General features: G+C 56.3%; 1 protein-coding gene across 1 annotated transcript in view; it reads right to left on the reverse strand.

Annotated features, from left to right (window-relative positions):
* LOC146813449 (protein FAM118A-like) overlaps window positions 1–12408 on the reverse strand; it is a 374336-nt gene that overhangs the window by 308131 nt on the left and 53797 nt on the right. The gene's annotated exons all lie outside the window — the stretch shown is intronic.

The following is a 12408-nucleotide window of genomic DNA, read 5'->3' on the forward strand; positions in this document are numbered from 1 at the left end:
AAAACTTGCCATACAAAAAAGGTCATCCACCTGAGCTTCTCCTGGAAAGTTTTGGGGTGATCCATCAAGCACGGTCGAGATAAATGGGGGGGGGGGTCCCAGAACACTTCCCCCCCCATGCATTTTACATAGGAAAATTAGGCAACAATACAGCCAGAACAGCTGAACAGAATCACACCAAGTCTGGCAGGAAAGCTGGATCGTCACTCAGAGTGCATGCTTCGGGGGATTGTTGTAATTCGTTTTACCTGTTTTAGAGAAATTAAGGTTCAACATTTAGAGCTATCTGTTGCTGCAGGAGTCCCGTGCAACACCAGCAGAACTCCCAAAAACAAGAGCAGCAAAATATGAATTGTGATTGGTTGGACCGGTGAGAGTCTTGCGGGACCGAGCCATCTGATAGGCGGCTGCGAGATGAAGAAAAGTACTGGGGCCACCATTGCAAGATGTCCCCGAGTCCTGAAAATATCTTTTAAAACACATAGAAGGGTGCAGGGCAGGGATGCCATGACCCGCCAGCCCTTGTTTGTTGGAGAATGGGAGTTCGGCAATAAGGGAAAAGGTTTTCTTTTCTTTTTTATGCCCCTTTGCGGAACACGTTGGGTCCCGTGCCACTGGAACCAAGACTGCACAACCCCAATCAGGGTGACATTGATCTTGTCTTGCTTGTGTTCTGGTTAAGGGAGGATCTAGTGTGACGGCCTGGACTATTTCTATTGGAGCAGGGTCAAGACTGATTTGCATATGACTGGGCCCAAACTGACGGGGCACAGTGTGCAACATAATGATGGAGTAGGATGTAGCCCTGAGTAATTACCAGTGGCTGATATTAATTCAGGCCTTCTATCCATCACACATTTTAGTATTCTTCAGTGCGACGCCCTAAGTGCAATGGATATGCTCGAACGCGTGCCCCGTGCTTACTGTGCCACAGGAACCTAGCAGCACTCGCCTGACAAGCCCACATCACAGCTAAATTGGTCTTTGACTGCTGGTGTTCCCGTTCGGGGAGGACCCGGCCTGTCTGTTCAGACTGGACTGTTCCAATTTGGAGTAGGGTCAAGACTGATTTGCATATGCTGATCACACTAAAATGGAATGGTGGGCAAAATGACAATGGACTGGGATGCGAGTTTGGGTATTTTTTGTTTAAACACAAAAGAGCTGCTCCTAAAGTGATAACCACTATAAGGTTTGAGTTATATTGTGAGTGTCGACATCTCAAAAAAAGTAACGGACTGGTCTCACACACCACCTGGTGTCATGCTTCATCATTGACCAGTCCTCGCCCTCTAAAACCTTGGTTTGATAGAGGGCGGGCATACACCTGACGACAGGGATGCATTTAAAAATCATTATAGTTATCCTCATTGTGTTTTTAATGTGAAAGGTAACTATATGATGTTTAAAAGCAGGTGACGGTATAGGGGGGAATTAGTGTCCCCTAACCGTTGTGTTTAGAGGTTGACATGTTTCTGCCGTCTTGGCCCAGTAGGGTCCAGGGCATTCATCAGGACCTAAATATGTAAATGGGGGCTCAGTTCTTACCAAAAGTGGCAAGAGTGTACCACTGTGTGGGCGTGATCAGTGTCACACTCCACAATTGGATGACTCCTAGATTCAAGCCTGTAAAATAAAATGTAGGGAGAGAATAAAAATATATATAACAACAGACCGTAGTAGTGGCGAATGACTGAACTCAATACATGCACTGATCCAGTTTCTGTGTGAGTGACTACTCATGTGACATGTGCCACTCAATTTGTGTACATGATGGGGATGCAAAGGTGAGAGCACGTGTCTCACTGTTCTTACCCTAAAAACCAAAGCTACTGGCCCCATGGGAGGAGGGGAGGGGAAACCCCTGTTTGTCAGAACCTGTGGGAAAAAAACATATAGATCACAGCTGGCGTGAGAATTATGGTTTTTCAAGTACAAAAAAACACACAGAGCATTCATTCCCAATTGTGCTTATGGTGGACTAATTGCCCCAAAATACTTTCATTCAATCCGTTCTCATTCACACCCTTACTGCCTCAATGAAAGTTTCCTGCGTGGATCCTAGGCGACTGCTCCCGTTCCTCCCCGGTGTAGGACTGGGTGGAGAGCCGTTGTGCTTTTATAGTCAGCTCACTTAAGTAAATTGGTTTTAAGTGGTGCTAGGTGAAATCAGGTGCGTGGTTTCCTGTGTCCGTGGAGGGGAAGCCTGATTCATCCATGGCCGAACTGTGCACATGCTCAGTGTGGAGCAGTAGGCTGTGATGCCGATAAACTCGGAGCACTTCTTCCTGTGTCCTGAAGCGAGAGTGCCTGGACCCAAAATGGTGGAGTTACACACATGCTCAGATTAGAGAAGTGAAGCGCGTGACGGGAATCACTGAGGGAAAGTGCGCGGTGGTCCGTGCCCTACGCGCCAGTGCCTAGTTTTAAATTGACAAAAGTACACGCATGCTCTTGTGTGCTATTGGTGCGTGACTGCCAAGGCACCCGATGTGGAAACGGGTGGGCAGCCAATTATTGTGATGCAAGGTGAAATTCTACCTAGATCTTTTTGGCTGCCCAGATGGGCGAGATTTTGCAGAAGGGGCAGAAGTACACGTCTGCTCTGTGTGTGACTGGTGCGTGACTGCGAAGCACCCAGTGTGTGAACGGGTGAGCGGCTGATTGCCCAGAAAAAAGGGGGGTGTTCCACCCAGAGTCTAGAGTTTCCCAGATGGGCGATGTTGTGCGTGTACTAGCGGGCAGTGTTAGGTTGGACTTGCTCTGATGCACTTGTGCAAACAGGTATTCCAAAGGAAGATCATAATAAGGGTGATAAGGGTGAGGATGTCAAATGCTGGGTATTAGCGCCGAGTGTCTGCGCTATCATTTCTATTCATGTGTGAAGCCTGGGTGAGAGACGGTTCCAGCTGGGGGAGGATGACTTTGGAGGGCATGTGGCCTATTGGCCTCACGGCTTCGGCTTGGTTTAAAAGCCAGCTAAGTGTGATAGTTCCAGGTATACTCAGCCCATTTTAAGTAAACTCATTTAAAACTGAGGGCACTGCATGTACCGATGGTTTCACAGTGTCGTGTGATGGTATACCAGGTACACTCCGTCTATGTGTTAGTGTGAATTAATCTACTGGTGGTTGTTAGAGGTTTCAGCGCCCCATTTGGAGCCACGGTATTTCATCGTTGAGCCCTTTGTCCCAGGTTCGTAAACGAAACACCCAGCGTTGTTCTCTTACATGTAGGGCTTTAGTAAGGTCAAACTTTCATTTTTTCATTACTTCTAGAATGGTCCATTTCAAGTCTGTGTCTTTATGTTTTTTTTCAGTGAAATGACGAGTCAGTTTGGTGTTGGTCTTTTTACACCGAATGGTGCTCCGATGTTCATTGATACGCACTTTGATTTTCCTGGTGGTCATGCCCACGTATTTGAGGTCGCATGGGCAGTTCAAGAGGTATACGACGTTCTCCGTGTTGCAATTACTGAATTCTCGCAGTTGCCAAGGGATCCCCTGTTAGACGGACCGGGAGGGTCGGCTGAGGACAAGGGGAGAGGTCTCCGGGGAGAGCCGTCTCCAGCGATCGTACAGACGAGTAACTTCCCCCCCACAGTTGTACACCACACAAAGATAAGGTTTTGACGTTCTTTATAAGCAATCTTTAGGTACGATCGAATGGTACAAGGAGGTCAGGACTCAGGGGTCCCCTCGATTCTAGTCTCTTGGTTGGGAAAGGGGGTAGCGGGACAGTCTTGTTACCAATCTGGTAGCTGAGATGGTATGATGGATAGCTCACAATCCTCGAGCTCGGCGTTCTAGATGGACGGGCCGCGGCGGCGCCAGCAGGTCCCGGTGAAGGTGGTAGTTACAACGGTCCGCGGCAGCGCCAGCAGGTCCCAGTGAAGGTGGTAGTTACAACGATCCGCGGCAGCGCCAGCAGGTTCCAGTGAAGGTGGTAGTTACAACGGTCCGCGGCAGCGCCAGCAGGTCCCAGTGAAGGTGGTAGTTACAACGGTCCGCGGCAGCGCCAGCAGGTCCCAATGAGGATGGAGGATGCAGAAGGCCGCGGCAGCGCCAGCAGGCAGGACGATAGTTCGCAAGGCAGGGCTACGGCAGCGCCAGTAGTCCGTCAGGGATGAGTTCTTCACGGTGTCTCTCGACTCCAGGATACAACTGCCTTCCTGCTCTGGAGCTGCCCCAGTTATAGGTCTGGCGCCCTTTGATGTCCGGACCCTCGCACTTGGAGGTCGGGAGGTCCGGGATGAGGGAGTCCAGACACCCAGCAGGGGGGTGGAGCCAGCGCCCGGGGGAGCTGGGGGGCGATCGGCACCTGGCGGGGGAGAGCCATCGACACTTTCTCCCATCGACCTGCCAAGTGGTCCGTTCACCTCCTGGGTGGATGGTGGTGCCGGGATGTCGGGGCCTGGCCAGGCCCAGGGTTAGGGTCGAGCTGAGGCCACGCGGCCTCGTGGTGCAGTGTCCAAGATGGCGGCCGGGCCGGGCGAGGGAGCCGGTAGTGGTTCGGCCCCATGATACAGAGAGGTCCGGGGGCAGGAGTCCCGTCTGGGGACGGGGTGCGGGTTGTTTCTGTGGGTAACACCTGGAGGGCCGGGGCTCGGGCCCTGTCATGCGGGGAGGGAGCAAGCCCTTCACGTGGCCTGTCCAACATGCGTCCCCCCCAGCTGAAGGCGGGGAGAGTCACCCATCCTCTTGGGGACTCTCCTCGTCGAGGCGGAAAAAGCGTGACAGGCCATCTGCGTTGGCGTGGTCTTGGCCCGGTCGATGTTCCACAGTGAAGTCCATCCCCTGCAGGGAGATGGACCAACGCAATAGTTTGGGGTTTTCCCCCCGCATCTGCATTAGCCACTGCAGGGGTCGATGATCTGTTTGCACCCGGAAGTGGGTACCGAAGAGATAGGGCCGGAGCTTTTTGAGGGCCCACACCACTGCGAAGGCCTCCCTCTCGATGGTGCTCCAGCGCTGTTCTCGGGCCAGGAGGCGTCTGCTGATGAAGGCCACCGGTTGGTCAAGTCCCTCGGAGTTCAGCTGGGAGAGGACCGCCCCGATGCCATGGTCGGAGGCATCTGTTTGTACGATGAATTCCCGACTGTAGTCGGGGGCCTGGAGCACAGGGGCAGTGCACATGGCGGCTTTCAGCTTCTCGAAGGCCGCTTGACAGTCTGGGGTCCAGTTGACCTTCTTCGGGTGGTTTTTGGATGTGAGTCCCGTGAGGGGCCCCACAATGCTGCCATAGTCCCTCACGAACCGCCGGTAGTAGCCGGTGAGCCCCAAGAAGGCTCGGACCTCGGTCTGCGTGACAGGAGGCTGCCAGGACTGGATGGCAGCGATTTTGAGTTGCAGAGGGGCCACCAGACCGCTTCCCACCTGGTGTCCGAGATAGGTCACGGACCCCTGACCAATTTGGCACTTGCTGGCCTTGATTGTGAGGCCGGCCCGTTGGAGGGCCTGCAGGACCTCTCGGAGGTGGTGGAGGTGGTCGGACCAGTGGCGGCTGTACACAGCGATATCGTCCAGGTAGGCGGCACTGAACTCCTCGAGCCCCGCCAAGACCTGGTTCACCAGTCGCTGAAAGGTAGCTGGGGCATTCTTCATGCCGAAGGGCATGACTCTGAAGTGGTAGTGGCCATCGGGGGTAGAAAAGGCGGATCGTTCTTGGGCCCGGGGTGTGAGACCGATCTGCCAGTAGCCCGCTGTCAGGTCGAAGATGCTGAGGTAGCGGGCAGCCCCCATGCGGTCGATCAGTTCATCCGCTCGGGGGATGGGATGAGCGTCGGCTCTGGTGACAGCATTCAAGCCCCGATAGTCGACGCAGAATCGGAGCTCAGGAGTGGTGCCGGGGGCAGCAGCTTTGGGGACCAGCACGACCGGGCTGGCCCAGGGGCTGTCCGAGGGCTCGATGGCCCCGAGCGTGAGCATCTTTGATACCTCCTCTTGGATGCAGGCCCGTACCCGATCTGGTACGCGGTACGCCCGGTGTCTGATAGGGGGACTGTCCCCAGTGTCCACGTCGTGCAAGCACCAGGGGGTGACCCCTGGGGTGAGGGAAAACAAGGTAGCAAACTGCAGCAGGAGGTCCCGGCAGCATTGGCGCTGTTCCGGGGTGAGGGCATCGGAGAGCCGGACCCCGTCCACGGAACCATCTTTCTCACGAGTCTTCAGGAGATCAGGGAGAGGCTCGGAGTCTTCTTCCGCTCCACTGTCTGTAGCCATCAGGAGGCTGAGCTCCGAGCGCACAAAGTGGGGTTTGAGTCTGTTGGTGTGGAGGACCCGGAGGGGGTTCCGTGGAGATTCCATATCGATGAGATAGGTGACGGGGCTCTTGCGTTCGACCACTTTGAAGGGCCCCGTCCACTTGTCCTGCAAGGCACATGGTTCGGTGGGGGACATCACCCACACTTGTTGGCCAGGTTCGAATTCGATGGAGGAGGCATTTTGATCATACCATTTTTTCATGTCCTCCTGACTGGCCTCAAGGTTCGCTTTCGCCATTTCTCTGAATCGCCTGGTCTGATTGCGTAGGGTCAGGAGGTACTTGAAGACGTCTGGAGGGGTCTTTAGGGGGGCCATCTCCCAACCTTCTTTGACTAGGCTGAGGGGCCCTCGCACAGGGTGCCCGTACAAGAGTTTCAAAGGGCTAAAGCCGAGGGACTTCTGGGGAACTTCTCGATAGGCGAAGAGGAGGCACGGAAGTAGTACATCCCACTGGCGACGGAGGGGCTCTTCCAATCCCCCAATCATTCCCTTGAGCGTGCGGTTGAACCGCTCGACTAGTCCGTTTCCTTGAGGGTGATAGGGGGTCGTGAATCGGTAGGTGACCCCGCACTGTTGCCAGAGGGACTTCATATACTTCGAAATAAAGTTTGTGCCTCTGTCGCTGACGACTTCTCGGGGGAAGCCCACCCGGGAGAAGATCCCCATTAAGGCCCGGACGACCACCGGGGCTGTTACAGTTCGCAGGGGCACAGCCTCGGGGTAGCGGGTGGCGTGGTCCACCAGTACCAGGATGAACCGATGTCCTTGTGCTGTACGGGGGTCCAGGGGCCCCACAATGTCTATTCCCACCCTCTCGAACGGGGTGGTGACAACTGGGAAGGGTTGCAGAGGTGCTTTGAGTTTGCGGCCGCTCTTCCCGCTGGCCTGGCACGTGGGGCAGGACCGGCAGTGGTTGAGGACGTCGTTTCTCATCTTTGGCCAGAAAAAGTGGGTCACCAGGTGTTGGAAGGCGGACCCCGAGGAGTCGGCGAGACCACCAAGGGGGGCCCTCACACTGTACGAAGTAGCCGAGCGCTGCCGAGAAGTCTCCTGAGAGATCCTTCTCCTATCACGTACTAGCCCAGTAACACCACCACACAGGACTCAAGGAGGTTGTCTCAAGACAAGCAATTCTTTATCAGCAATAAAAAGGTTACGAGATCAATATTTACACGATGGGATCGCGGGATCCACCAAAAGTCTCAGTGTCTCTTTGGAAGGGTAGGGGTAGCGGGACAGTCTTTGGCAGGAGTGCGGTACGAGGGTACCTGGGGCCCAGTTCTTATCCTCAAGCTGGAGGACCTCCGGATCTCGGAGGGGTCGAGCCGCGACGGCGTCAGCAGGGCTCTGGCGTACAGTTCGTGGAGAGCCGCGATCCAATCAGCAGGGCTCTCAAGATGGTTTCTGCTCAGCTCGAGCCGCGACGTCGTCAGCAGGGCTCCGAGGGAGGTTTCAGCGAGGTTGGGCCGCGACAGCGTCAGCAGGGCTCCGATGTTCCAGGTGGCTTCAAAGTGTTCACAAGAAGGAGCCGCGACGCAGTCAGCAGGGCTCGTGATGGTTCCGACAAGAGTTCTTCTCCGTAGGGTCAGCCGCGATTCAATCAGCAGGGCTCTCGACTCCGGGATACAACTGCCGATCTGTGGCGGGGTCGCCCCAGATATAGGTCTGGAGCCCTTTGATGTCTGGACCCAGGCGCCCGGTGGGGGCGGAGAGGCCGGGTGGAGGTGGCCAGACGCCCAGCAGGAGAGGCGCCAGGCCCAAGGCCCAAGGGAGTTGCAGGGCGATCACACCTCGAGAGGGGAGGACAGTTGGGGGTCCCATCGATACTGTCCTCCGCCGGGGGCGATGAATGGTTCCTGCGGCACCCCCTGGCCAGTTCGTGGTGCCTCGATGTCGGGGCTTCGCTGGGGTCGAGGCCGGGTTGCGCGGGGTCGTGCTGGCTGGTGCACAGAGTCACGTGGGTGCAAACAAGATGGCGGAGCCACGAGGGGTATGCGACCTCGTGCAGCTCAAGATGAAGGGCCTCGGTGCAGTTCAGAAGGGTGGCCCGTGAAGGCCGGGGCGGGGAACGGGCACAATCCACGGGGGTAAGGACCATGCCACGAGGCCGGGTCCAACACCAGGCGACTGTAGGTTTTGTCCTGGCCCAGGTGTCCAGCCAGAGGGACATCGTGGGCCAAATTTAACAGGAAGTCTCTAAAACGGAGGGGCACCACCAGCACTCGACTGGCCCCTAACTCCGCGATTCTCTGTTCACTGTACAATAGGTCGTTGTCCCAATAGATCCAATGGGCTCCGGTGGTGTCCCCTGCGCTCTGGGCGAGGGCTTGCTGGCGGAGTCCCTCGAGGGAGGGACAGGTCTTCTGTTCTTGACGGAACTGTTCCTGGGTGGGCCCCCCTTCTTGACGCCACTGAGCCAGGTTGGGAAGGTCCTGGGGCTGAGCGAGCCCTTCGGGGGTTTGCTCTGGGGGGTCGGTATGGTCGGTGTCCTCTACTGGAGCGATCGGGGGAGGAGGTGCTGGCCATTCTGGTTCTTCTGGTCGGGGGATGGCACGGGCGGCCATGGACCGGGTGGTTACGCACGCCCAGTCCGGGAGGCCCAACATCCCCAGGTGCTCTCTTCTTTCTACGGCGGCCCACGGGGAACTCTCAAGATCATTCCCCAGGAGACAGTCCACGGGGGCATCATCTCGGACCGTCACCTTCAACATGCCGGAGACTCCTCCCCATTCGATGGGGACGCAGGCCATCCGACATAGACTCTCCGAATTGTCGGCTGAACGGACGGGGCAGAGAATGTTCGGCAGGATCTGCTCTGGTTTTACCAGGTGACAGCGGACGGCCGTCACACTGGCCCCCGTGTCACGTAGTGCTTCGGCCCGGCGTCCATTAATGTTCACCCACTGACTATATTTTCTGGTGTTGGCGGGTAGGGGAGCCCGCGGGACCATGTCTCTTCCCCCTAGGCACGCTAGAACCATGGCGGCCGGTTCCCACTCTTGTTGTTCCTGCTCGTATTCTTCCTGTTCTTCTGAGATTTGTTCTCCCCCCAGGGCGGCGGCAGCTACCTGGCGGGGTCTCGGAGTTTGGTTCTGTGGACAGTTCGGGTCATTGGCGTAGTGGCCGACTCGCTGGCATCGGTGACACGTGACATTGGCTCGGAACCCCGGGCGCATCGGGGGGTTGCCCCGGCTGGCCGGGGGCGGGGTGCTGGCAGCGGGAGCGGCCGGGACGGTGTCTCTTCCTCGTCCCTGGCCTCCTCCTCCTCCTCGGGGACGGTGCTGACCTTGGTTGTTCCGGTTCTGTTCGTGCGGCCCTCTCCGGCCCACTCGGGTGCTTTCCCACCGGTCAGCTTCGGCGGCGAGTTGCCGTGGGTCAGTCAATTTACTGTTGAGGAGGTGCTGCCTGAGCTCGACGAAGCAGTTGTTAGAGAGGTGCTCCCACACCATGAGATTAAAAAGTTGCTCGTAGGTCGTTACGTGGCTTCCCTTGATCCAACCCTCGAAGGCTCGGCTGAAATAGTTGACATATTCCACCCAAGTTGTACCCGGGATCCGGGTGCAGTCTCGGAACCTCTGGCGGTACATTTCGGGTGTGAGCCCATATCGGGTGAGGAGGGCAGCCTTCATGTGGTCATAGGATGACATCAGATGGTCTGGGAGCTGTAACAGGGCATCGCGGCCTTCATTGACGAACCTCCCCCATAGACCGGCTCCCCAGTCACTTCGATCGATCCGGTGGGAGGTCATGGCGATCTCGTAGGCCTTGAACCACTGTTGTATGTCGTCCTCTCGGACATACTCTCGAACGACATCCTTGGGGATGTGGACTTTCTTTTCTGTCGCTCCCGGGGTGCGCGGTCGCTCGGGCACCTCCAGTTCTTTGTTCTGCTTCCGTAGGTCTATTTCTGCCAGTTTGCGCTCGTGTTCGTACGCTAATCTCTTTTCTTCGAGCTCTCTCTGCCTCTGTTTTTCTTCCCATTCTTCTCGGAGCCGCAGATGTTCTAGGTTCAGTTTTTGTTCGGCTAATTTTAGTTCACCGTCCATTTTGAGCCGTGCCATTTCTAGCTCATGTAGTCTGCTTTTTTCTCTCTCTTGGATCTCTTCCTGCGAGAGACCCGTTCTTCGCTCCTCGGGAGCCGTGGTGTTCCTCTCTGATGCTGCAATGTTTTGGTCCAGGGATCTGGCGGCCCCGGTTTCTGCCCACGACTCAATGGCGTGCTTGAAATCGTCTTTGGTACTCAGGCCGGTGGTAGCAATGCCTAGTTCAATGCAGAATTGTTTCAATTCACGATGGCTGTACTCTTCCAATTTCTCCATCTGGAATTTCTCGGTGGATCCGCTCTCTTTGGTTGACATTGTGGTTTCGTCGTGGGGTGAGCTACTCTCTGTACGATTATGCGTTGATTCGGATCGCGCCGCTGGCCACCAATGTTAGACGGACCGGGAGGGTCGGCCGAGGACAAGGGGAGAGGTCTCCGGGGAGAGCCGTCTCCAGCGATCGTACAGACGAGTAACTTCCCCCCCACAGTTGTACACCACACAAAGATAAGGTTTTGACGTTCTTTATAAGCAATCTTTAGGTACGATCGAATGGTACAAGGAGGTCAGGACTCAGGGGTCCCCTCGATTCTAGTCTCTTGGTTGGGAAAGGGGGTAGCGGGACAGTCTTGTTAAACAATCTTGTAGCTGAGATGGTATGATGGATAGCTCACAATCCTCGAGCTTGGCGTTCTAGATGGACGGGCCGCGGCGGCGCCAGCAGGTCCCGGTGAAGGTGGTAGTTACAACGGTCCGCGGCAGCGCCAGCAGGTCCCAGTGAAGGTGGTAGTTACAACGGTCCGCGGCAGCGCCAGCAGGTCCCAGTGAAGGTGGTAGTTACAACGGTCCGCGGCAGCGCCAGCAGGTCCCAGTGAAGGTGGTAGTTACAACGGTCCGCGGCAGCGCCAGCAGGTCCCAACGAGGATGGAGGATGCAGAAGGCCGCGGCAGCGCCAGCAGGCAGGACGATAGTTCGCAAGGCAGGGCTACGGCAGCGCCAGTAGTCCGTCAGGGATGAGTTCTTCACGGTGTCTCTCGACTCCAGGATACAACTGCCTTCCTGCTCTGGAGCTGCCCCAGTTATAGGTCTGGCGCCCTTTGATGTCCGGACCCTCGCACTTGGAGGTCGGGAGGTCCGGGATGAGGGAGTCCAGACACCCAGCAGGGGGGTGGAGCCAGCGCCCGGGGGAGCTGGGGGGCGATCGGCACCTGGCGGGGGAGAGCCATCGACACTTCTTTCTCCCATCGACCTGCCAAGTGGTCCGTTCACCTCCTGGGTGGATGGTGGTGCCGGGATGTCGGGGCCTGGCCAGGCCCAGGGTTAGGGTCGAGCTGAGGCCACGCGGCCTCGTGGTGCAGTGTCCAAGATGGCGGCCGGGCCGGGCGAGGGAGCCGGTAGTGGTTCGGCCCCATGATACAGAGAGGTCCGGGGGCAGGAGTCCCGTCTGGGGACGGGGTGCGGGTTGTTTCTGTGGGTAACACCTGGAGGGCCGGGGCTCGGGCCCTGTCATGCGGGGAGGGAGCAAGCCCTTCACATGGCCTGTCCAACATCCCCGTTCCTATGTCTACCTCCTTGGTATTAGAAGTCAGTGCGCACGAGGTGCAGTTCCCACAGGAGAAGGGGCCGACGGGCTGTGGTTGGCTCCAGTGTTTGTTGTTCCTCTTCTCCGGTCGATGGTCTCTTTGCGTGTACTAGTTAGTCGCGCAGACTCCTATTCTTTCTAAAGGAAAATAAGGGTGGCTGCCACTGGTTTCCAGCGCTATTGAGGATGTGCCAGTTTTTTCTCACGATTTTTGTACTTTGTTTGAGATCGGAGTGTATGTTGTGACGCATACTGGTCTTTTGGTGTCTCCTTTTGTTATATCCTCTAGTAGTGACTCTCTTGGATTGTTCCTGGCACGTTTCCTTGCTCGTCTCACCATTTTTCTCGGGTAGTGGCGTTCTAGAAGTTTATTTTCCAGTTGTTCTGCCTGCTCCTCAAAGGTTGTTGTATTCGAGCAGTTCCGTCGGATTCAGAGGATCTGACCTACCGGGAGGTTTTGTCTCAGGGCCCTTGGATGGTAGCTCTCATAGAGAAGTAAACGGTTTTTATTTGTGGTTTTGTT

This window comes from Triturus cristatus, chromosome 7 (genome assembly GCF_964204655.1).
Source record: "Triturus cristatus chromosome 7, aTriCri1.1, whole genome shotgun sequence".
Taxonomy (NCBI): Eukaryota; Metazoa; Chordata; class Amphibia; order Caudata; family Salamandridae; genus Triturus; species Triturus cristatus.